Consider the following 22,846-nt stretch of genomic DNA (forward strand, 5'->3'; position numbering starts at 1 on the left):
ATCAATAACACTTTTTATATATACATCTTTCAGCACAGTGCCTTCCAGAAATATTTGATTCACTGCCGAATCCTAAGTACCTAGTACTCTACCAGGTATGATAAATAGGTATGGAATGAAAGACTGGAGCAGGATTGATGAACCTTATAGATGAAATTCAAAAACATATTACTAGGTGAACAAAGCAAGCTGAAAAAATATTGACAGAGTATTGTACCATTAATTCAAGTTTAAATATATATAACACAATAATACAGAAAGTTTACAGATTCACATGTATATAGAATAAAACATGAAGACAAACAGAAATGATGAACACAAATTTAGAATAGTGGTTACCTCTCAAGAAAAATGTATCAAGATTGTGAAAGCACAAGGAAAAGTGTACATCTGTAATTTTTCTCTCTTAAGTTTGGGTGATTAATACGTGTTGTTAATTATATCCTTCTTAATTTTCTACATTACTGAAATACTCTGTAACAATTATTTAAATAAACTTTTTATTTTGGAATAACTTTAGATTTACAGGTTGCAAAATTAGTACTTAGAGTTTCTGTTCCTTGACCCAGTTTCTCCCATCTTACATTTGTTAATATCTTACATTAGTATGGTATAATACATTTGGGTGAAAATGGAGAAACTAACGTTAGTACATTACTACTAACAAAACACCAGACTGTTTGGCTTTCACCATTTTTTCCCATTAATGTCTTCTTTCTGTTTCAGGATCCAATCCAGAGTACCACATTGCATTTAGTTGTCAAGTCTCTCCAACCTGAGACAGTTTCTCAGTCTTTCCTTGTTTTTCATGACCTTGACAGTCTTAAGCAGCACTGGCCAAATATCCTGTAAATGGCCCCTGTCTGGGCCTTTTCTGCTATTTTTTTCATGATTAGATTGAGGTTATGGGCTTTTGAAAAGGAATCAACAGAGGTTAAGTGCCCTTTTGTCATGTCACAACAAGGGTACATGTTCTCCACATGACAACATGGTTAATGATAACTTTCATCACTTGGTTAAGATAATGTTTTCCAGTATTCTCCATTGTAAAGTTACTGTTTTCCCTTTACTCACTCTATGCTGAGGAAATGATTCACTAAGTCTAGCTTACACTCAAGGGGAAAGAGTGGAGAGCAAGGGGAGTAGGGGGCAGAACTGAACTCCACCTCCTGTAGAAGGGAATATCTACACATATGTAATAATTTTATTGAAAAGAAAATTATTGAGTATGCATAAAAAGAGAACAGGAGACTTACGGATTGAGAATTATACTCCTAGAAAATGTCCTATGACCTATGGAAACAATAGTATTTCCTATTTTCGGGATAAACGCACATGCACATTCAAAATGTCAAAACAGTCTCTTCCATAACTTATTTCTTCCTTTAATCATTCAAAAAGTAATAAATTTTCAGGTAACTAGTCTCTAAGCCTAGATACTAATACTTGCTTTAATAAACATGTAATAGTTCTATTTAAAGGAAAATTTCCCCCATAAGCTTTAGACTACCTATTGTATATAAGAGAATGGACTGGCACTGTAAAAATTTTCTTCTAAAATATGCACAATGTTTAGTTCCTGCCCACCAAGAAGGCTATAATCTGGCATAAAGGGAGAGGGCTTGGGTAGTTTGAAGACAAGTGCCATACAACAATAGCCTACATCATACTGGGTTTATTGCCATAAATATATCTAGTGAGTCTGTGCTCCCTGTGTATCATCTCTAGAAAACTCTCATCTCTCTTCAGAGGCACAATATCTGAGATTTGGTGTCTCGACCAGTTTAAGTGTTAAGTTCCACAAAAGATAGCCATAAGAAGCAATACCAATATTGCTATAAATATAACCAAAGCCAGAGCAGAGAAGGTAGAAAGTGGACTACGAAAAAATTACAAGGAAGAGAGAAAGATTAAAATTCTTCACTGTATCAGTCTACTGCTCAAAAAACACTGGAGTGTCTCCTAGTTGTTAATATATCAATCCTCTGCTCAGCTCTGTGCCAATTTGTATTATCATACTTCTACTATCTCATTTCTCGCCAGTCTCAACATGGCCCAACTGCTTCTGTTATTTCAACAGCTTGTTCTACTCTCCTTTCTGCTCAGTTTCCAACATGGGTCCTCCACGCCCTGTATATAGCCAGGACCGTTTCATTAGAAACAATTTATGCCTTTAATTTAAAAAAACTCAAGTTAGAAAAGGACAGGAGGGGCATTGGCTCACATAACTAAAAATTTTGGGGCAAGATCAGAACACTGTCTCTGACCCTTGGCTCTGACTTTCTCTCTGGTTATTCTAACGGAGGATCTCCCCTCATATTGCTCCCTGGCTGCTCCAGAAACACATCATCACAGCCTAACAATCTCAGAAGAAAGCTCTTTTTCAATCAGAACTTCGAGATTGAGTCTAATTTGCTAACTGGCCAAGCCTAGATCACATGCTCACTCCTGATTTGGGGAAATGTAGGGTAGACAGCCATCATGTTCAAATAATCAAGATAAGAGATAAAAGAGTGTTGATTCCCCAAGGTAAGATAAACATTTTGTTATTATAAGACAGTAAACTGAGGGCCAGGCATGACAGCTCACACCTGTAATCCCAGCACTTTGGGAGGCCGAGATGGGTATATCACTTGAGGTCAGGAGTTCAAGACCAGCCTGGCCAATAGGGTGAAACCCCTTCTCTACTAAAAATACAAAATTAGCCAGGCATGGTGGCGTATGCCTGTAATTCCAGCTACTTAGGAGCCTGAGGCAGGAGAATCGCTTGAACCGAAGAGGCGCTTGAATCTTAGTCAAGATTGCACCATTGTACTCTGGCCTGGACAACAAGAGTAAAACTACATCTCAAAAAAAAAAAAGGGTATAATGAGTATTCATTGGGCAAAAACAATTATGTCTACCTTATCCTGTCTATGTCATTTCCCAAGTACAACTGACTTGTTTTTCTCATTTACCTCCTTGGACAACTCCCTGCTCTGTGCTGTTTCTTCATGTTGCTGTCTCATGAAATTTGTCAACTGATCTGCCATTTTTTAGAGTTTGACTTACCCTTCAATAATCTGTTTACTAGTCACCTTTTTTGTTAAGGCTTCCATTAATGCACCAGTCATGTAATTGCTCCATGATCTCATAACATGCACTTGTTCTTCTGTTTAGTATTTATTCCATTTCACCAAATTTTAAGGCAATTTGTTTAATAGAAATTCTTTGAGAGCAGAAAGGGTGCCATATACATCTTGGCTTTACTTGTCTCCAAGCAAAGTGCCATATACAAAGGAATCATCTGATAAACATTTGCTAAATTAGAGATCATCCAAATCCTTTCTGCCACAAAACCCCTTCCCTATTAATTCTTATTTTGATAAGCCATTTGTTCTGAATTCCTCTCCATATTTATATGTACTTTGATGCTGTCAGCTCTGCCAGCCTCTAGATCTTACAGAATCTACCTGATCCTCATCAGTGGGGTCAGCTTTGTCTCAGTCCATAAGTCTATGCTAAATTGAAACGGAGGAATTTAAAGCATTTCAAACAAATATGGAAAATAACATTAAACGTGTCCAGTTCCCCTTCTGTTCAAGCTTCTGCCTTAATGACTTATGTGATACACATTTCTATCAGAGCTAATTCCATATATGATCTATGGAACACAAGGTTTGCATGCGCTGTGGTTTGAATGCGACCCCCAAAAATTCATGTGTTGGAAACTTGAGTTGCCATTATGACAGTGTTAAGAGGTGGGGCCTTTGGAAAGCAATTGGGCCATGAGGGCTCCATTCTCATGAATGGATTAATGCCATTATTGTAGGAGTAGTTTAGTTACCACAGGAGCTTGGCTCGCTTTTCTTCTCTGTCTCAGGCATGAGTTCCCGCCTTCTACCCTTCCACCATGGAATGACCCTCACCAAATGTCAGTGTCATATTCTTGGACTTCTCAACTCATGGTTCAGCCTCCAGCATCATGAGCTGAATAAATTCTTTTTCTTTATAAATCACCCAGTCTGTAGTATTTCATTACAGCAACAGAAAATAGACTAAGACAGCATATATAATAAGCATGCCAAAGCTTTAGAGACAAAAGTTGTGTGACCTCAAGTAAATTACTTAATCTGAGACTTATTTGTTCATCTGTGAGAGGCATTTTTTATTTTTCTTGGGACAGGGTCTTACTCTGTCACCCAGGCTGGAGTGCAGTGGTACAATCATGGCTCACTGCAGCCTCGACCTCCTGAACTCAAGGGATCCTTCTGCCTCAGCTTCTCATGTTACAGGCTGATCCCACAATGCCAGGTTAATTTTCTTTTTAGAGATGGGGGTCTCACTTTATTGCCCAAGCTGGTCTTGAACCTCTGGGCTCAACCAGTCCCCCTGCTTCAGCTTCCCAAAGTGCTGGGATTACAGGCTTGAGCCACTATGTCTGGTTTAGAAGGACTTTTTTTAAATGCTTAATTTCACTGAGATTTTAGAAATATAAAATAAAATAACAAATATAAAGAGTCAGGGATAACATCTGATATATGAAAGATACTCAACAAGTGTTAATAGTCTGTGCTAAAGTCAATAGACCAGTTGATCTACCTTCCCTTTTCCTCCATAAAACCTTCCTATCAAAGATTCTTGCAGAGATATGCTCAACTGAGTGACCCAAAATCATATTAGACGACTGAAAATTTAATTGCTATAATCCAATAACTTTTTGGAAATCCCAGTTGAATGAGATTTTTTCTACAGAATCCAAGCCAAAGAAAAGTCTATGTCCTAAACTGATTGAACCTCTCTCTTCCTTCATTATCCTAAAATCCCAACTAGTCATGTCCCCAGAATTATATAAATGGCCTCTCTTTATATTACAGCCTCAAATTATTTCACAATTGCTTTTTTATAAGACCTAGAGCTAGGGTTCATGTCTTATTTAGATCCATGTTTTGCTTAGTTCAAAAACAGAACTATGGGCTACAATCAATATTGAGTTCTATATCTAGGACCCATATGAATATGGCTACTAAGGATCTCAGAGACTCCCCTAAATATCTTTGGGATAAATATTATGGTGTTAAGGAGTCACTTGGAGTAGGTAGAAAGCCATAAAATCATTATGTGATTTCTGTTTTACTTTTCATGATAAAATATAGGAAATACAAAGAGCTATTATTGTCTATTACTCCCAGAAAAAGAATGAATCAATACAATAAGAAAAGAGAATGTGACTTCTGAAAAGCCCCCTCTATGTAGAAATAATGAGTTTTTTAATGTTTTAATAGGAATTATGGAAATATGTATTATTTTGTATTCAAAATAAACAAATATAAATTAGCAATTGGATAACATTGCATGTCCATAATATGTGCTCTGAAAAAAAATTTTAACTGTTTAGAACAAATACGTTTGTTGAAGAGATGGCTACAGGCTGTGGATAAAACACATCTGCACCCAAATCTCTTCCAAGGCAAGCTGTGTCAGCTCCAGGGCCCAGGACTGTTTAGACTATCAAAGATACCGCCTTTAGTAGAGGATGCAAAGAACTGCATTGGCACTGCATTTGATGAGGGACTAAATTGAGAGTGAAAGCCTCTGAATGGTAATGGTATCTGCATAAAATGCTTACGGGAGAAAAAAGAGAGAGAGAGCATGAAGCCAGAGAGGGTTAGGCTAATATGCAGATGCTGACTGCTACATTTTTACAGCATTTGCCAATCCTTGGTGGCCTAGACCTTTGTTTCAGTGGGACATTCATGGAAAAAGAAGACTCAGTCTAGGCCTCTTGCTTGGTGAGATGTCAGAGTAGAGATCCAAGAAAAATAATAAAACCAGGACCCTAGAAAAATGACACCCTGAAACATTAGCTAAATAAACCTTTGCCACAAAGGGAGACAGTAAGGAGGCTTTATCAAGAGATACACTGAAATATAAAATCATGGGAAAGCTGAAAATATAATGGAAAAATACTCTGGGTGTGTAGAAAGTAACCAGGATTTACTAGAAGGATTCATAGGACTCAGTATATAGCCATGCTCATGGCTAAGATTTATTACAGTGAAAGGATATGAAACAAAAGGAAATCAGTAAAGGGAAAACAGCAAAGGGAAAAAGCACATGGGCAAAGTCAAGAGAAAACCAAGCATAAGCTTGCAAGAGTTCTCGCCCAGCAGAATCACACAAAACACACTTAATTCCCACAGCAATGAATTGTGACAGCTCACGTGAAATGTCATCTACCAGGGAAGCTTATTTGAGACACGGTGCCTAGGGACTTAGCAGGGGCTGGTTATGGTAAAGCTCCTCCATATTGTTCTACAGATTTACCAAAATTTCAATCAGAATATATACAGATTTTTTCACTAAATTTGAAAATAGTATTCCAAATGTATGCAGAATATCAAAAGGCCAATAACAGCCTAAATTTTTTTTAAAAAACTGGCAAAGGCACATATAGCAACGTAACAAAAAGAAACATTAATGGCCAATAAGTATATAAAATTATTGAGAAAATATAAATTTAAATGATGAAATATTATTTATACTCACTTGATTGAGAAAAAGTAGTCTGACAATATCAGGATTTCTTGAGGTCGGGGATTGGCAGGTAATTTTATATTCTGCTGAAGGGCATAACTACTCTGGAAAATTATTTGTATTATTTAGTAAAATTGATGATATATATTCCGTTTGATGCCAAATCCACTTCCAGTGAAATATTTTAACAATTTCATCTTGAAACATGCACATGACTTTCATAGCAGCACTGTTAATATATCCACATACATGCAAAAAATCTGTTGACAGTTAAATGTATGAATAATGAATTTGGTATATCCATGCAATGAAATACTACACAGCAGAGCAAGTGAGCAAAGTACAGCTATACATATAATGTTAAGTGAAAGAACAATTCACATGAGAACACATACAGTATAATTCCATTTATTTAAAACAAAACTAAAAGTTATATATACTTTAGAGGTGTCTATAAGTGTGCTAAAACCATAAATAAAGGCAAAGGCATAATTAGTTACCTTGGGTTGTGGGCAGGAGGAGGAAGACAGCAGGATCATCATGTAGCAGGGCTTCAAATTATGTGACACTCTAATGATGTGGGAGCAGGGAGGAAACTAGCATGGTGCTGTGGAGGAATAGCAAGAACAACAAAGTGTCTGGAAAATACGGCACCCAGCAAAGAGCAATGGGGAGTAAAGTCAAAGAGTGAGGTAGGAGCATTGTCATGTGGAGCCCTGAAAACCAAGGAAAGGGATGGAATATATTTCTAGTATAAAGAGAAGCCTCTTTAAGTTTTTGAGTTGGTGTAGGGCAATTTGATGTTTGTTTTTTAAACACTCACTCTGGCTATATGTGAAATACAACTGCTTAGGAGCAAGAGATGGACACCAGAGGCCAGTTAGGAGGGTGGTTCTGTATTATAGGCAGGAAACAAAGTGTCTTAGACAAGAGTGGTAGTGGAGGTAGTAAAAAGTGACCAAATTTGGGGATTTATTTGAGAGTAGAGAACTTGCTTATTATAAAATTTGCGCCAAAGTTGAAAACTCAGATCAGAGATGACCTTTGGGGTTTTGAGCAAAGCAACTGGACGAATGGAGATTCCATTTATTGATGTGGAGACCACTAGAGGAAGAGCAAATTTGGGGATGCTGGGGAATTGAGAATTCTGTTTAAGGAATGCTACCTGAGACACCCATTCAACATCCCAGTGGAGATGTTGTATAAGACGTTGGATATACCAGTCTGAATTTGAGAGGAGAGGTCAGGACATATGCCACATTTCATTGATTCTATGACACACTCTTTTTACCTATTTTAACATCTTTGAAAGAGGGACGTGTCTTACAATCAATAATACCAACAAAGAGAAATGGCAACCTTTTTATTCTCCTTAGTAGTATACAAAATAATGGTGCATCAGAAGTCAGTTTCAGAATCAGTGTCGTAGTTTCTTTGGATTATAGAATATTTGAAAGATACCAGCATAAAGATGGCATTGAAGTTATGAAACTGTGAAATCACCTAATAAGTAAGTATAGGCAGAGAAAAAAAAAAGAGGAGAAGGATGAGGAAGTAGGGACAGAGCTCTGGGGCATTTGAAGGCCTGGAAAAGGAGGAGAGGCTGGCAAAGGAGAATAGAAAGGGTGGCAGTGAGTCAAGGAAAAAGGTAAGAGCCAGTGGTGTCCTGAAAATAAAGAAAATATTTTGAAAAGGAGGAAGAGTGTGTTCTGTTCTTTCAAATGTTGCTGAAAAGATAAAAACTAATGAAGACTGAGAATGAAGAAGAAATAATGAGATTCTAGTTCTCAAGTGAAGAGTAGTTCAGAAGAATAACAGAGACAATAGCCTATTGCGGGGTACGTAAAATAATACAAAGAAAAGCATTTGGAGCCAATGGTGTTCTCAAATCATTTAGTACATTTACTGTCTTTTATTTTGTTATTCCAACTAGAATGGAAGCTTCCTCAAGGCAGGGATCTTTATTTTGTTTGTTTGTTTGTTTATATCCTAAGAACCTAAAATAACATTACACGCTCCATAAACATGCGCTGAATTGAACTTTTTCCAGGACTTTTGATATAAAATAGAGCAGAGAAATGTAGCAATAGCTGAATTTGATAGTCTTTTATGTACAGAATGAGTGACATTCTGGTAGCTTTCTATCACAGAACAAAAACTGCAAATAAAAGGTATTATAGGGCAGATCTGAGCTCAAAACAAGCAAGAAGAAAAGAATAGAAATAATTTGATTCTTAAAATATCCCAAAACAGAGGCTGCCTTTTTCAGGGAGGTAATGAGTGTACTATCACTGACCCGAACAAATAATAAGTTATATAAAACAGTACCAGAGAATGCTGAGTTTTCAAACAGGATGAGGGAACTATAGGACAAAATGTTGAACTGAAGTACCTTTTAACTTTAAAATTTTTCTTTCTAGAGTCACAGCATTTTTAAATCACAAACTCATCTCATCCTCTCACCTGGGGCATTCTGAGCCATCATTCTCTGTTGGGGAATGCAAATGTATAAAATTAAAGTCAAATCAAAATATAATTTAAAAGGTAACTTTCACATGAAAATAATTTTATGCATTTAAACACCAATTTCATTTATTTATGCATAATTGCATTACTGCGCTAACATACCTAACTAAGAGTTATTTTTAAAAATAATGCAAGGTAAAATTCTCTTATATTCAGAAAATTGTGCAATTATGTCTGCTTGTAATATCTCCCAATATTTATTACATGAGTCTCATAACTATTTCAAAGAAAAATCAACTGTATTACAAAAAACTTTTACTACGATTCCAGTAGTTCATCGAGTAAGTGGTAAAATCCCCAAACGGAACTTCAATACTAATCTATTTAGTCCTGACTCTGAAGCAGTCAGAATAATTTCAATGAACTATGAGTTAAATTTTGAGTGTTTGGTAATATCTCATAACTTTTACTTAAATATTATTAAATAACATTAATTCTCTAAGATACCATTTAAACAAAATGCAACTTTTCACATTATTAATGTAAAGCACAGTAAAAGTTATCAGATTGTCCTTGGATTCTGAAATATGTCCTATAGCGTGTTGTAGCCAATCTGTTCAGAAATCCTTCTGCTGATTTTTCTCTGCAGGCTGGCTGCAGAGCCAGGAATAGGTTAATGAAATGCATGCGAGGAATGAAAAAACAAATTATAAGTGGTAATTCAGCCACTAAACCTTCGCAAGGCTGGGGGGAAATAGGAAAATAAAGCTAATCTTATTTCATTTTACTTAACATACTCAAAATGTCACCTCATAAATCCTATTTTCTGTTTCCATAAAGAATCTGTGTTAGAACTATTGTTTATTAAAAGTTCTGCTGCCATATGGATAACTTAAAAAAAAACTCCCTTCAACCCTGTACTATGTGCAAATATTCAGCAATTTTACATTCATGGTTTAAATTTTTAATTTAAATTCTCTTCATTTCCTCACAAATCATCTTGGTGCACTATGTAAAGAAACTATGTAAATATCAGGACCTTGAACTTTGGTACAAGAACTTCCCTCAAAATATATTTATATGAACCACAAACAATTCAGAAGATATTCCTACTGAAATCATGCTTCCAACTAACAGCATTTTGTTTTTTAGAATTTTTTTGAAGGCTCAGAGACTGGCTTGGATTTTTAGCCTAGCAGATTAATAATGTACTATAAAATTTGAAAGTGCTATCATAAAATAAATTTGGAACTCTATATGCAAGTTCCTATATTAAAATACATTGGGATACATTAAGAAAATAAAGTATATCAGCCATATTCTAAATATACAAACAAGTATCATAGGGATACCTAGCTAACAGCAATGCGACATCCAAATGAATACTAAAAGATTGGATCCGTAAAGTTATGAAGAATTCTGCAGTATTCATGATTGTAAGACAGAATGTGCTGCCTTTTAATTAGACCAAAATAACACTAATTCTACAGAAATATAATAGAGGTCTAAATCACTAAAAACAAATCATCATCTGAAATACAGCCAATACATTCTAATGTTTTTCTTTAAAAATATATTCTTCTTCTTCTTTTCTTCCTTCGTGAATTAATGAGTCAAACTCATGAAATCTCTACACAGTGACCCTTCATTTTTATCTTACATTTTAAGAAAATGAGAAAATTTTGATGTTACCACTATCTTTTCATCTGAACCTTTGCACAGGGCTATTATTCCATGACCTAATAGTGATAAGAGATTCTGCTTCTGTGTCTATTTAAAAGTTCAAATAGAATCAACTCAGAAAACGTACATGAATTTCTTTAAAAATATAGTAGCACTTTCAAATCTGCCTCCTAATATTTGCATTGTAAAGTGCAATCCCTTTAAGCACAACTTACAACAACAACAACAACAAACACAAGTTTTGAAAAATATTTTGGTTGTATCAGATTTCTTGAGAGTCTTCCACAGAAGGCTCCAAGTTCCTATCATAGAGTTTAAAGTATTTTCATCATAGGAACTTTAATGTTAATATCCTTAGAACTCAGTGAAAGACAATGACCATATTGTAAGAAAAAAAAAATCCATTTCTCTTTATTTTTGCATTAAATCATTATTCTGCTTGAGGCTTAAGAGATTTATTTTTAAACTTCTGAATATAGAAGAATACTAGGTTTGCAGATCATTTTGGAAAAAATAATTTTAACACATCCTACATAAATGGCCTTTAAGAGAGTGAATTTAAATTTTCCTACTGTGCCGCTAAGCACCTTTGTATTAATAAGCAAAAGAAAAGAAACTGTCTACTACAGCAGTTGAAGTATCCTTTGGTTGCTCTATTGCAGTAAATGTAGAGCTATATAAAGGGCTACCAGGTTTTCAAAAACCTGTAACTCGAATTCTAAAGTGAGGCCAAAGATCACCTACCTCTACGTGTAAACCTAACTTAAATTCTAAGAAAAGGCTAAAGATCACTTCTACCTGTAATCATTTGAACCTGATTTCTCATTTGTACAAAAGAAAAAGGCTTTTTAAAATATTGCTGTTGAACGCATCATTTCAAAACAAGGTCATGCTACATCTGGGGAGCCAGGGAAGTAGAGGATGTGATGAAGAATGGAAAAAACAAAAACAAAAAACTGGCTTTCCTGACTTTCTTAGCCCTGGTATTTGAGACTTGAGTTGAATCAATAACAATAGGGCAATTCTGTAGTCTTTGAGTACACTAAACTTTTTTAACCCATGTTAAAAAAGAAAAGAAAAAAAGCCAAAAGTCAAGCTAAATTGTATTTCTACCCTTAAAATTGTCACAATATATTTAAAGATATCAGCCTTTAATATCACATACAATTGACTACCTTTAATTATCCAAAAATGATGTGTGCTATTTTTTTCATATATAAAACTCCCATTTTACCAGGAATATAGGCCAAATAGGTTTAATTATTCTGTTATGAGTAATGAAGGTGTTAGGATAAACACCTGATAACTAACAAATCAGTCTAAGTTGTGAGCACTTTAGTTAATTTGTTTTTTAATACAGATAATTGACTACAGAATTAAACCACAAACTAAAAAATAGAAATCACCCATGTATTATCATTCACCTCACAGTTAGTCTTTGCTCTTCCTAATTTTTCTTTCTGCCAGTAATTCAAATCCATGAATCTCTAAGATAGTTAACCTTTAAGGGAAGGATTTTTGTCTTTGTCCAGAATTTTAACATAGCAAAAGAGAAAAATAGGACATGAAGTCACATGATCTGGGGCCAAGTCTTGGTGAGGTAATAGAGGTAATGACTAAACTCTTAAAATTTTAAGTCTCTTCTCTGTAAAATGGGCCTAGCACCACCCAGCTCCCAGCATGATCATGAAGGTTAAATGAGATAATGTGCTGTTGGGCAAATAATTGGCAATAAATATCTTTTTACTTCCTTTAAAATATGAATATAATTTTCTGATAGAAGTTTGCTTTTCTTTTAGTGCTGGTTTTAATTTTTTCAACTTTTACTTTAGATTCAGGGAGCACATATGCAAGTTTGTTACCTGGTTTTATCGCATGATGCTGAGTTGTTGTTTTAAATTGCATCTAAGAAAGAAGTAAAAGAACCTCTATTTAAGTCACGTTAGAATTTATAACAAGTAAAATCAGCACCATGTACTTTAGAATCTGAGGGATAAGAAAATGGTTCATGTTATCTTTCAGGTTAAAAGATGCACTTGGATGGTCTAAGGGATTGAGGTCCTATTTTTCCCAGCTTTCTCACCTTTCACATTTCTTACTTTTATCCTAATGTCCTATTATCATATTTTCTGGATCTCATTCACATACTTTCTATAGGTCATAACTCCTGAAAACAATGAGAATTTGTTTCCAAATTGAGTGAAGTAGTCCAAATCTAAATACAACTGATGACTGGACTTTCAACCATATTTATTTCTTAATTATTTTAAAGTAAGTTATAGATAAAGTATTAATGATGTATTCAAAAAACTTTTATAAAATCTATTTATAAGTCTAAAATTATTATACTTAAAATATAGATATGCTTTTCTTCTTTCAGTCAGTTATAGTGTATTTTAAATATTCATTTCAGAAATACATGAATGCCAACATTAAAATAAACTAGTTAAAATTATCATATATATATATATATAAATATTCAGCTATATAACCTGAGTATGTGAGTATTTCTTTTAGGAAGGCTTTAGCTTCAAGGCATTCCTTTTAAACTCTTTCTAAGGTATTTCCCTAATTATGTTCCCACAATGTGTCACAAGAAAAATATGAATTACCATGATCTAAAATGATCATGACATCAAGTTTGAAAAACTTTTTACCACTTATGTTGTTAATCATTAAAAGAAATTATAGGCAGTTTAATTTCCAATGATTAATGAAACCACTTATACAATTTTTTTCACATTTTGGTATCAAAAACCTTTATTAAAACACTATTTTGAAAATGTGTTTTCTCGGTGGCTTGTACATCATATCTCAGAATGATTTTCTTTCATTTCCTAGAGCTCTATTTTTGCAAAGAAGATGTAAAGCTTCTTCCCAAAATTAATTATTTTAATTAAAAATAAAAAGTATTAGTCTTAAAGGCATCTGTGACATAAGCCATTCAGAATCTTTAATATACACAGGTCATATTAATATTCGTAATATATACTGTATCATATTCTTCCTACGTATGTTAGATCCTTGTAGTAAATAGGAAAAGGACAGATTCGATTTAAAACAAAATAAATCATCCTTGCTTTTTTCTTAAGAGGCAAACTATTTCTTTTTAACTAGAAAGTGTTTTATAATTATTCACTTGTTCACCATTCTTAATATAAAAAAGGAAAGTGTGTAAATTTATTTTATTAGTTGATAAGTTAAAACATGTTGAAAGAGTACAAATTGTGGTATTTTCATTAGAAAATATAAACAAAAACATTAAACTCTAAAATATTTTATTATAGATTGTTTTTAAATGTCTGCTTTCTCTATGAATTTAAAATGATTGACATGAGCACAATATTAAGTAAAAAATAAAACAGTTTTCCTGCCTGAAAGACTCCTGAATAAAGAGAAAATTATTTTTGGATTTCCCTCTTGATCAGATATGAAATATTCTGAAACGCCACCTCTATAATTTGATAAAAAGCTTGATATCTCCAAATGAAAATAGGACTCAGCACTTTCATTCTTCTGTCTCTAAAGGAACCTGGGTAAACTGATTTTTTTTTTTAAATGAAAATCTCAGGCATAAAGGTGGCAGTAATGAAGCAAGCTTAAATATGTGCTGACCTTTGAAATGAACTGCAATCCGCGTTGTTTGGCCAAGGATCTGACTGTGTTACTGTCTCCATCTATTTCTAGCATGAAAGATGTGGGGGTTGGAGCTGCTCTGCTCTCTGGTGGATGTTGACAGCATGGCTGCAAACACAGCAGCACCAAAAGAGACAGCTACATACCAGGGATTGAAAAATTAACCACACAGCTGTCACAGACAGAACTACAGCACAGATATGTTCTCAAAACCTTGATAGCAAAACAAATGATAAATATGTTTCAGTTTTCTAAATGCAGTATATTTTGTGTTAAGAGGAGCATTGCTGTTAGGAAGAGGAGGTAAATTGGCAATATATAAAAGTATTAAGTGATTTGATAAATCATTAAAAGTTTCGCTAGTTTTCTTAGGGAGTGCACACATAGAAAAGTAGACAGCCCCAAGAATCACACTTTTTGAATTAAATACATAGTAAAATTTTAAATAATTGTCAATGTTCCTGGAGTAACATTTTCTCATTATGATTTATTATTATTATTATTATTATTTTGCTTAGAATAAACACTTCAGAGATAACTAGTTTATGCAATATTGAAGGACATGTCTCTTTTAAATAATTCCTAGGGATTCTCAGAAGCTTTAAAGTACGGCCTAGCACAATCTCCTTTAGTTGTGGACTATCTAAAGGTCTATTCCTCAGTTTTATCAGCTATTAGTGGACTGCCTCTACAAACCTCACTTTTTAAAAAATGAAAAATGCATAGAAAGCATGCTGAAGAACACTAAAGCTACCACAGTTTGCAATATCACAATTAAGTGAAGTCTATATCTTCAGTATAATCTATAAGCACTTATAAGTGAAAATGGATTTCCTCATAGAAAAATTTAATACATATCTCCTTGTTCTAGTTTACCATAAATGTAGTCATCAACTCAATAGTCACTGACTAAAATCTCACATTGTGTTCAGCAACAAGGCGTATTAAGTGGCAGGAGATACGGTCCTTACAGTTGATGATTTTGCAGTCTTTGAAGAGTGGTATGTATGTAAAAAATATTAAATGACATAAGTCAATAGTCAGTGAAGCACTTGAGCATGTGGTATAATTGCATTTGATATGACAGAATCAAATTCTGATATTGGAATGATCCTGAATTACCATTTCTCACTGTGTTTTACATTCATTTGGATCACCTATTCCAGTCTCCTAACAACAACAAAAACAAAATACAGAACTTGAAAATAATATTTTCTTGCGGCAGGAATATAAAACTCGAGAATATTGAAAGGAATGCTTCTTAAAATTAGCTATACTAAAGGAAAATTATATATATATGTGTGTATATATAGACATATATATATTCCAAATCCCTGATCTAGCAATTTTTAACCTCAATAAAAAGGACTATTTCTATTCAGTCGTAAGCAGAGATTTTGATTGAGTTATGCCTCCTAGAGGAAAAAATTATGAGAAACCTGGATATAAAATATTGATTTCTTTATGGCCTGGAAAAAATGTATTTAAGGGAATTTTAAGGTACATATGAGTTAAAAACTATTTATAATATTTCCTCTCTCATTCAGCAAATTTTGGATTTCCAATGTATATCCCAGAAGTCACATTCTGTAAATGAGTAAATAATATAGGCACAACTTTTTTAAAAAGTGCCTTGTTGTACCTAAGTGCACTGCAGGACATCTGGCACATTTCATTCTGAAATGATGTTTATCCACAGAAATGCCATCAGTGGAAGATGTATTGAAAAGCTGAAGGTCTATTAAGGGAGTATGGGACAGCTGCATACATTCTGTAATCTGTATAAGGCCATGGAAATGACACAGCAATACCCCATCTGTGGCTTTGGTTTACAGAGCTTTGAATAAAAATTCAAGATCAAACTTCACTGGTTACAGAAAAGAAGAATGCTAAAAGAAAGCTGGCATTAATGGGCTCAAATATAAAGGTCTGTTACTATTACCTTCCTCAATATAAAATATTTTAGGGAATTTCTACACCTTCAATAAATACTAATACTATATATTCACCCGTTAATGTTATTTGAAAAACTGCTTGTGGAGAACTACAGTTTGCACTTTTATAATTTAGGCCATTTGTGAACAGGCTTAAAACTCACAGAAGTGCTAGGACGGAGTAGGGCAGATGTTCAAACTTCCCTATTTGGGCCTGCCAAGTCCTTCATTCTGGACCTACAATACCCCAGCCAATTCAAAACTCAATGTCTCTTAATAGAGATTACTAATCAAGCTGATTTATGTGGTAGTTTAGGAGGTGGGGTCATTCTTTTTTTAGTGGTGTTGTTTTTAAAGAAAGTTTAATGCTCACAAAAGCCTCAGATTGACAGCTCCACAAAATGGAAATTCACAGAACAGAAGTATCACATGCTAGGGGGATACAGCCGCCCCTTATGCTAACCTGCCAATTCACAATTTCAACCTGCAAGGATCTGCCACCGAATTCAAGAGATTAATTCAGTCCCTGTGCCCGTTCAATCCTTTGCCAATAAGGAGGCCAATTAGTTTCAACTACACTGGTTAGTTTACTTCTGCCTTTATTTTTTTCTAACGGGGGCATTTTCTCTCCATCATTTGGATGATTTTGACCCCCAATTCATTTCGGGTTACTATGAAATGGCTGTCAATCACTTGAAACCACAGCCTAATGTGAACCAAGGCCTGAGGTGAAAAGTTCAGTCATTAGCTATTGAAACCATCCAGCTGCCTACTGTGGTAAGTTTCATACAGCTCATAGGAAAACAACAATGAAATGCATAATGTTAACAAGTTCAAAGTCATATTGTAAATCTCTATTTAAAAATGACATAGTCAACTAATTAAACATGTTTAGCTGGCCTCAGTTAACTTCTAGTCTAAAAATATCAATTGCAAGCTTTCATTAACTCATATATATATTTCTTTTATGCATTCATAAAATAAATTTATCTCAGAAAAGTTATATTTCTGTCAAGAATTAAAATATGCACCATATTGAAATGTGACTTAAATTTCACTTTAGCCTTATAGTCCTAGAAAATAAATTCCCAGTAATGCTATAAAAGTGCAATGTTACCAAAAAAAGGTAAAGATACTTCTGAGATTTTTTTAAATTTAGCAAATGAAAATATTCTATGCAAATATGGTGCTACTAACACCTGAACTCCAAAGGATAGGAGAGAGATGAAAGAATAAACCAATAAATAGAAGAATAATCTATTCTTAGTAGGGCATAAATGTGTAGGGTTTTTTTCCAAAAGGAGAAATAGGTGAAATAACATTTTAATTCTTAACAAACATTTATTTCTGAAAAACTGCTAACAGAATGGGTTTTAATATTAGGAAGGGGAACAAAGAGCCTGAGGCATCTGAGGGAAGGGGGTGTGCATGATGAAGGAGGAAGAATCGCAGATGATTGATTGATCCTGAAGGCTTCTGTTGACATTGCCTTCGTGAATAAAGCATCTACTATGCCCCCAAGTCTTCCACTTGGCACAAGGCTAATGGGGCTTGCATATGCCAAAATAAACAATAGGTCTATAAACAACATGCTGGCAATGCTAGACAAAAATCGAGGCTGTGATTTTGGTAAATACATTTCTGAGCTATCCGTATTTATCTCCACTAAATTCAGAAACTTACAAGTTATTTTTTTCTCCCTGAACTGCACATTCAGGAATTCACAATAGCAACAGTTCTCTAGTCTACCCCTAGAGGGCAATAGAGAAGGCAAGAACATTGTGGTTTGTAGTCCAAAAAGGTGGAGAGTGGGTAGGGGGCAGAAATAAAAAAAATTTGAAAGGCAAGCAAACTTATCAGTACAGCATTTCCAAGGACTGACAGCCAATTTTACCTCTGTAAATCCTCAAAAAGTACTTACTGTTTTCATAAACCAAAAAAATTAATCCTATTTCTGCAACAATCTACTATAAATATCATTATCAATGCTTAGAACAATATCTAGAAAGTGTAGCTTAAAGAGAAGGAATGGCAACCAAAACCACTCAAAGAAAACCAAAAACTTTGAGTTAATGTGAATAACATTGTTTTTAAAACTTATTCAAAACTTTGTAATGTCCATATTTATACAAACACCTCTAAACTTAAAATAACCATTAACAATCACTGGCAATGTAAATACATGAATAATAAATCTGCTTTTATTTCCACTTGCATATTTATAAGGCATTTACATATGTATGAAGATCTTTTAAGTGTTTGTTTTGACTAATTCTAGAAATCAAAAAAACTTGCCAAAATAATACAGAGTTCCATATACCCCAACTCAGTTTCCCCTAGTGTTACCATTTTGTACTTAGACATAGTTATCAAAACCAGGACACTGACTTTTGTATGATAATATCAACTAAACTATCGACTTCATTCAGATTTCTCCAATTTTTCCACTAATGTCCTTTTTCTATTTTAGACGCCGCATTGCATTTCTTTGTTATTTTTCCTTAGGCTCTTCTAATCTATAATTGTTCCTCAGTCTTTCCTTATCTTTCATGACCTAGAAACTTTTTAAGTTGTGAGTTTTGGCAAGAATACCACAGAAGAGCTATTGTATTCCGTTCAGAACATCATTTCAACGGATTCATGTTGTCAACATGTGTTACAACTAATGTTAATGTTGATCGCTTGATTAAGGCAGATTTCTGACATTTTTAAAGCTAGAAACTTAATTATATTCTTTTTATACCAAAATTCACAGCCTTTTCAATGTACTTAATAACAAAAGCTTCCATACTACCAAAGTAGAATAGCCAAGCTAGTGACTCAATAATATTCCTTGAAAAATAATATATGCTATTAGTATAAACTAGTCCTTGAAGAATAGTATAAGCACTATGCTTGGTGGGCTCCTTAAGTGGAAAACAAGAGATGTTGCTTAAGTAAATATTATTGTTTTTTGTCCCTTTTTGTAAGACCCAAAGGCACTTCTTCAATATAAGAACATATATCCCCTCATATCATCGCCAAATTTGCATTATATCTATCACTCTACTAATGGTGACTTTTTGCCTGCTTGCTCTTCGAAACCAGCTCAAAACAGTTCAGAACCACAGGATGGAGAAAAGAGAGCTTCATGTCATATTTTCTAATGTCCTTTTGTGTGGCACAGTCACAGCAGAATGATCCCAGGTGAAGGGAACAGTTCAATGGGAAATAGCACTAATACAAGAGGGTCTCCAACTAAAACTACAATAGTGGATTGGTCTAGAGACCCTAAAACAACCCTCAGAGATATAAAGTGAGTATGAGACATCAGTTCTGGAGATCTGGAAAATCTCTGAGGAAATGCCCAATGGATCATTCAGGCTATGTCAACAACCACCGCAGTCTCTTGGCCTCTAGGGTGATTCCAGTGGAATCACTGTCTCCTATGCTCTTTATTGTTCAATTCTAATGTGATGTTCACTAGGAAGCATGCCCTGACCTCCTACCACCTACATCAGAGAGAAGCAATAGCCCCTCTTATTATATAATGTGTAGTGTCATATTACATTACCCCCTTTCACCATTCTGGCACTTATTTCTTAACATCCTTTTTCCTGACTATGCTGAGAGTCTTTAAGAATATGAATACGAAACATATTTGTTTCCCCAGTGCCACCAAGCAATGTGCCTGATATCTGTCGATACTCAACAAATGTTTCCCATGGCATATATCTAGCTGTTCTTTGGTTACACAGGGTTCAATCAATTTGGGATACTATGGAAGATTCTTTTGGCCCTTGTGAATAGGATAATATTGAAAGAAAATCCTATTGAAACAGGCAAATCATCTGAGGCTCCTAAAAGTAAAGAAGAATAATTTTTCACACATTATTTCTTTTAGATTTTTTCCCTTAAGTGTAATTTTAAAGTTCCACAGAAGCATAACAGGCCTTGTTCCACTTGAGACTCAATTGAAAATTGAGAATAGAAAGGATAAAATGCAATACTGATTTGCTTTAGCCACCAATTACAGAGGTTAAAGAAAAATATGTCTTTGGTCAGGTGCAGTTGCTCACACCTGTAATCCCAGCATTTTGGGAGGCCAATGTGGTAGTATTGCTCGAGTTCAGGAGTTTGAGACCAGCCTGGCCAACATAGTGAGACCCTGTCTCTATGAAAAATTTAACAAAAATTAGCCAGGTTTGGTGGCAAGCACCTACAATCCTAGCTATTCAGGAGGCAAAGGCAAGAGGATCCCTTGAGCCCAAGAGTTCAAGGTTACAGTGTACTATGATCATGCCACAGGAATCCATCCTGGGCAACAGAGTGAGACCCTGTCTCAGAGAGATAGAGAGGGAGAGACAGACATCACGTGCATGCACGCGCGCAAGAGAGAGAGAGAGAGAGAGAGAGAGAGAGAGGATGTCTTCTTTCTCTTAAGTATAGCATGGAGTGGCCACTACCTAAAAGATATAGACACTTTCTCTCTGATATACTCTGAATGCTATGATTAAAGGGCAGTAGAGAGGGAATAAGGAACCCATAGAGCCTCTGCTTAGAAGAAAGGAGATAGCAAGAGCAGAAATCATAGCAAGAAGAAAGAGAAGTACCTTGGAAGGACCTTGCCATTGAACCTGCAGGATAAGATTCTAGGACACTTACTTTAACTCAATTCAATGTTCATTTATAGCTATTATCATCTTGAAATCAGGAGTCCAGCTGGGAGAGAGCTATAGCTATTACTGAGAAATTAATTGAAAATGATTTTTATTTTAGGGCATTTTGTGTGCTTTGTTGTGTTTTAGGATGCAAGAGGAGGGATTATTGAAATCCAAAATTCACGCAAGTCCCATCTGTCCTTCAATTCAAATAACACTATCTCAAAATTTTAACCGAGATGTGACTGACAGTCTATTATGTACCAGTCACTGTGCTACATGCTAGAAATAAAAGGACGGTAACACAGCCTCTACATTCCAGAGTACTTACAAATCTCACTAAAGCAGCAAACTTCTCCTCTTACACAATGAGCCAGAACTATAGAATACAAACATAAACAGAGAATATGAGAAAACAGAAGCAGGAATAACTAACTTAAATAAATAAATCCAAGAACTAGAAGTCACTAATGAAGTGACAGAAAAATTATGCAGAATAACAAGGGGATAGAGAAAAATCTCACTTATTTCAAGAGCCTTACACTAACAGAACTCTATAAACCTATTATTTTTAGCAGTTTAATCTATAGATTTCCAAAAGCAGTCTGCATCAAGAATCTGAAATATATATAACTTTAAGGAAAGGATAAGCAAGAAAGAGGGAATAATAAAGGTTATGTTAGCCCTCCATTAAAACATACAACTGTCCCACATTTGTATTTTTAGACCAAAAAGTTTCAAGACAGAGATCTAGTGTCATGTGTGTTAACTCCACTAAAAGGTTGGCTTCATAACTCTTGACACACAGAGACAACTCACATTATTGTTGGGATAAATACTGTTCAGATACCTGAAGAAACTTCAGACTCAATTTGGATGGGCTGTCATTTGTCCTTTGTTTACCATGACTAAAACTACACTTACCCTGAGAGGTATGTCATTAAACTATCTGTAGCATGTCTTTTCTTTCTCTCACTTATTTTTGGACTGAACTGCTTAACATTTTCTCCTCCAGAGAAGAAGAAATAGTGCAGGATTTTGAGTCAACAGCAAGCCTCAGTGACACCAGTGGCCATAGAAAGCCATGTTTTTTGGTTACTACTCTTTAGGGTATTGGATTTTTGTTGAATCAGCTTTTGCATTTCAGATTCTAAAAACTAAAGTATGTATCATGTAATAAATTAGCAACCTACCAAAATTACTACTTAATATAGATCATAGTTGCTTTTGAATTTTGCTAGTCAGGAAAATTTTTTAAATTTGCATTCATCTTTAAAGACTAACACAGAGCAAAAGGTAGATAATTCATAAATTCAAGCTCAGAATTCTATGTTAGAGTCTTCCCAAACCAGTGTTCTGAGTTATTTAAGCAACGAAAAATATTCATTTCTGCATTTGAAAAATTAAACATTTAATTAACTACATTTATTTAAAGTCACCAAAAGTCTCATCTTGTCATGTCTAATAAACATATATGGCAGCATATTGGCAGCTCAGAATATTATATGTGCGTATAATCAGTTTCGATGAATAATATGTACAAATATCTCAAGGAATAAAATACATGAATCTTTGTACAAAACAGTTTTAAGTAATAACTTCATGAAGAATCAAAGACTATCCTATAAAACAAATTAGAGCTCAATAAAATTTTATTTATAGTATCCTAATCTCCCCCAAATAGTGTCTTGTGAGAAAAAAAGAAACAAAAAAGGCAGAATATTGATCATTTTTGAAGCATAGAGTTCATTATGCTGTCTTCTCTTTGTGTGTGTGTGTGTATGTGTGTGTGTGTGTGTGTGTATACATATTTGAAATGTTTGATTATAAAGAGTTTAAAAATAAATAATTAGAGTTTCAAATAGGTATACAGAACTTCCATTTCTGGTAAAATGCAGTAGATGTACTTTTTCCTATTCTTCGGTTATGTACAGTTGAAAACTCTGGATATTCCTATACAATGAATATAAG

Source organism: Colobus angolensis, unplaced genomic scaffold, assembly GCF_000951035.1.
Source record: "Colobus angolensis palliatus isolate OR3802 unplaced genomic scaffold, Cang.pa_1.0 Scaffold398, whole genome shotgun sequence".
Taxonomy (NCBI): Eukaryota; Metazoa; Chordata; class Mammalia; order Primates; family Cercopithecidae; genus Colobus; species Colobus angolensis.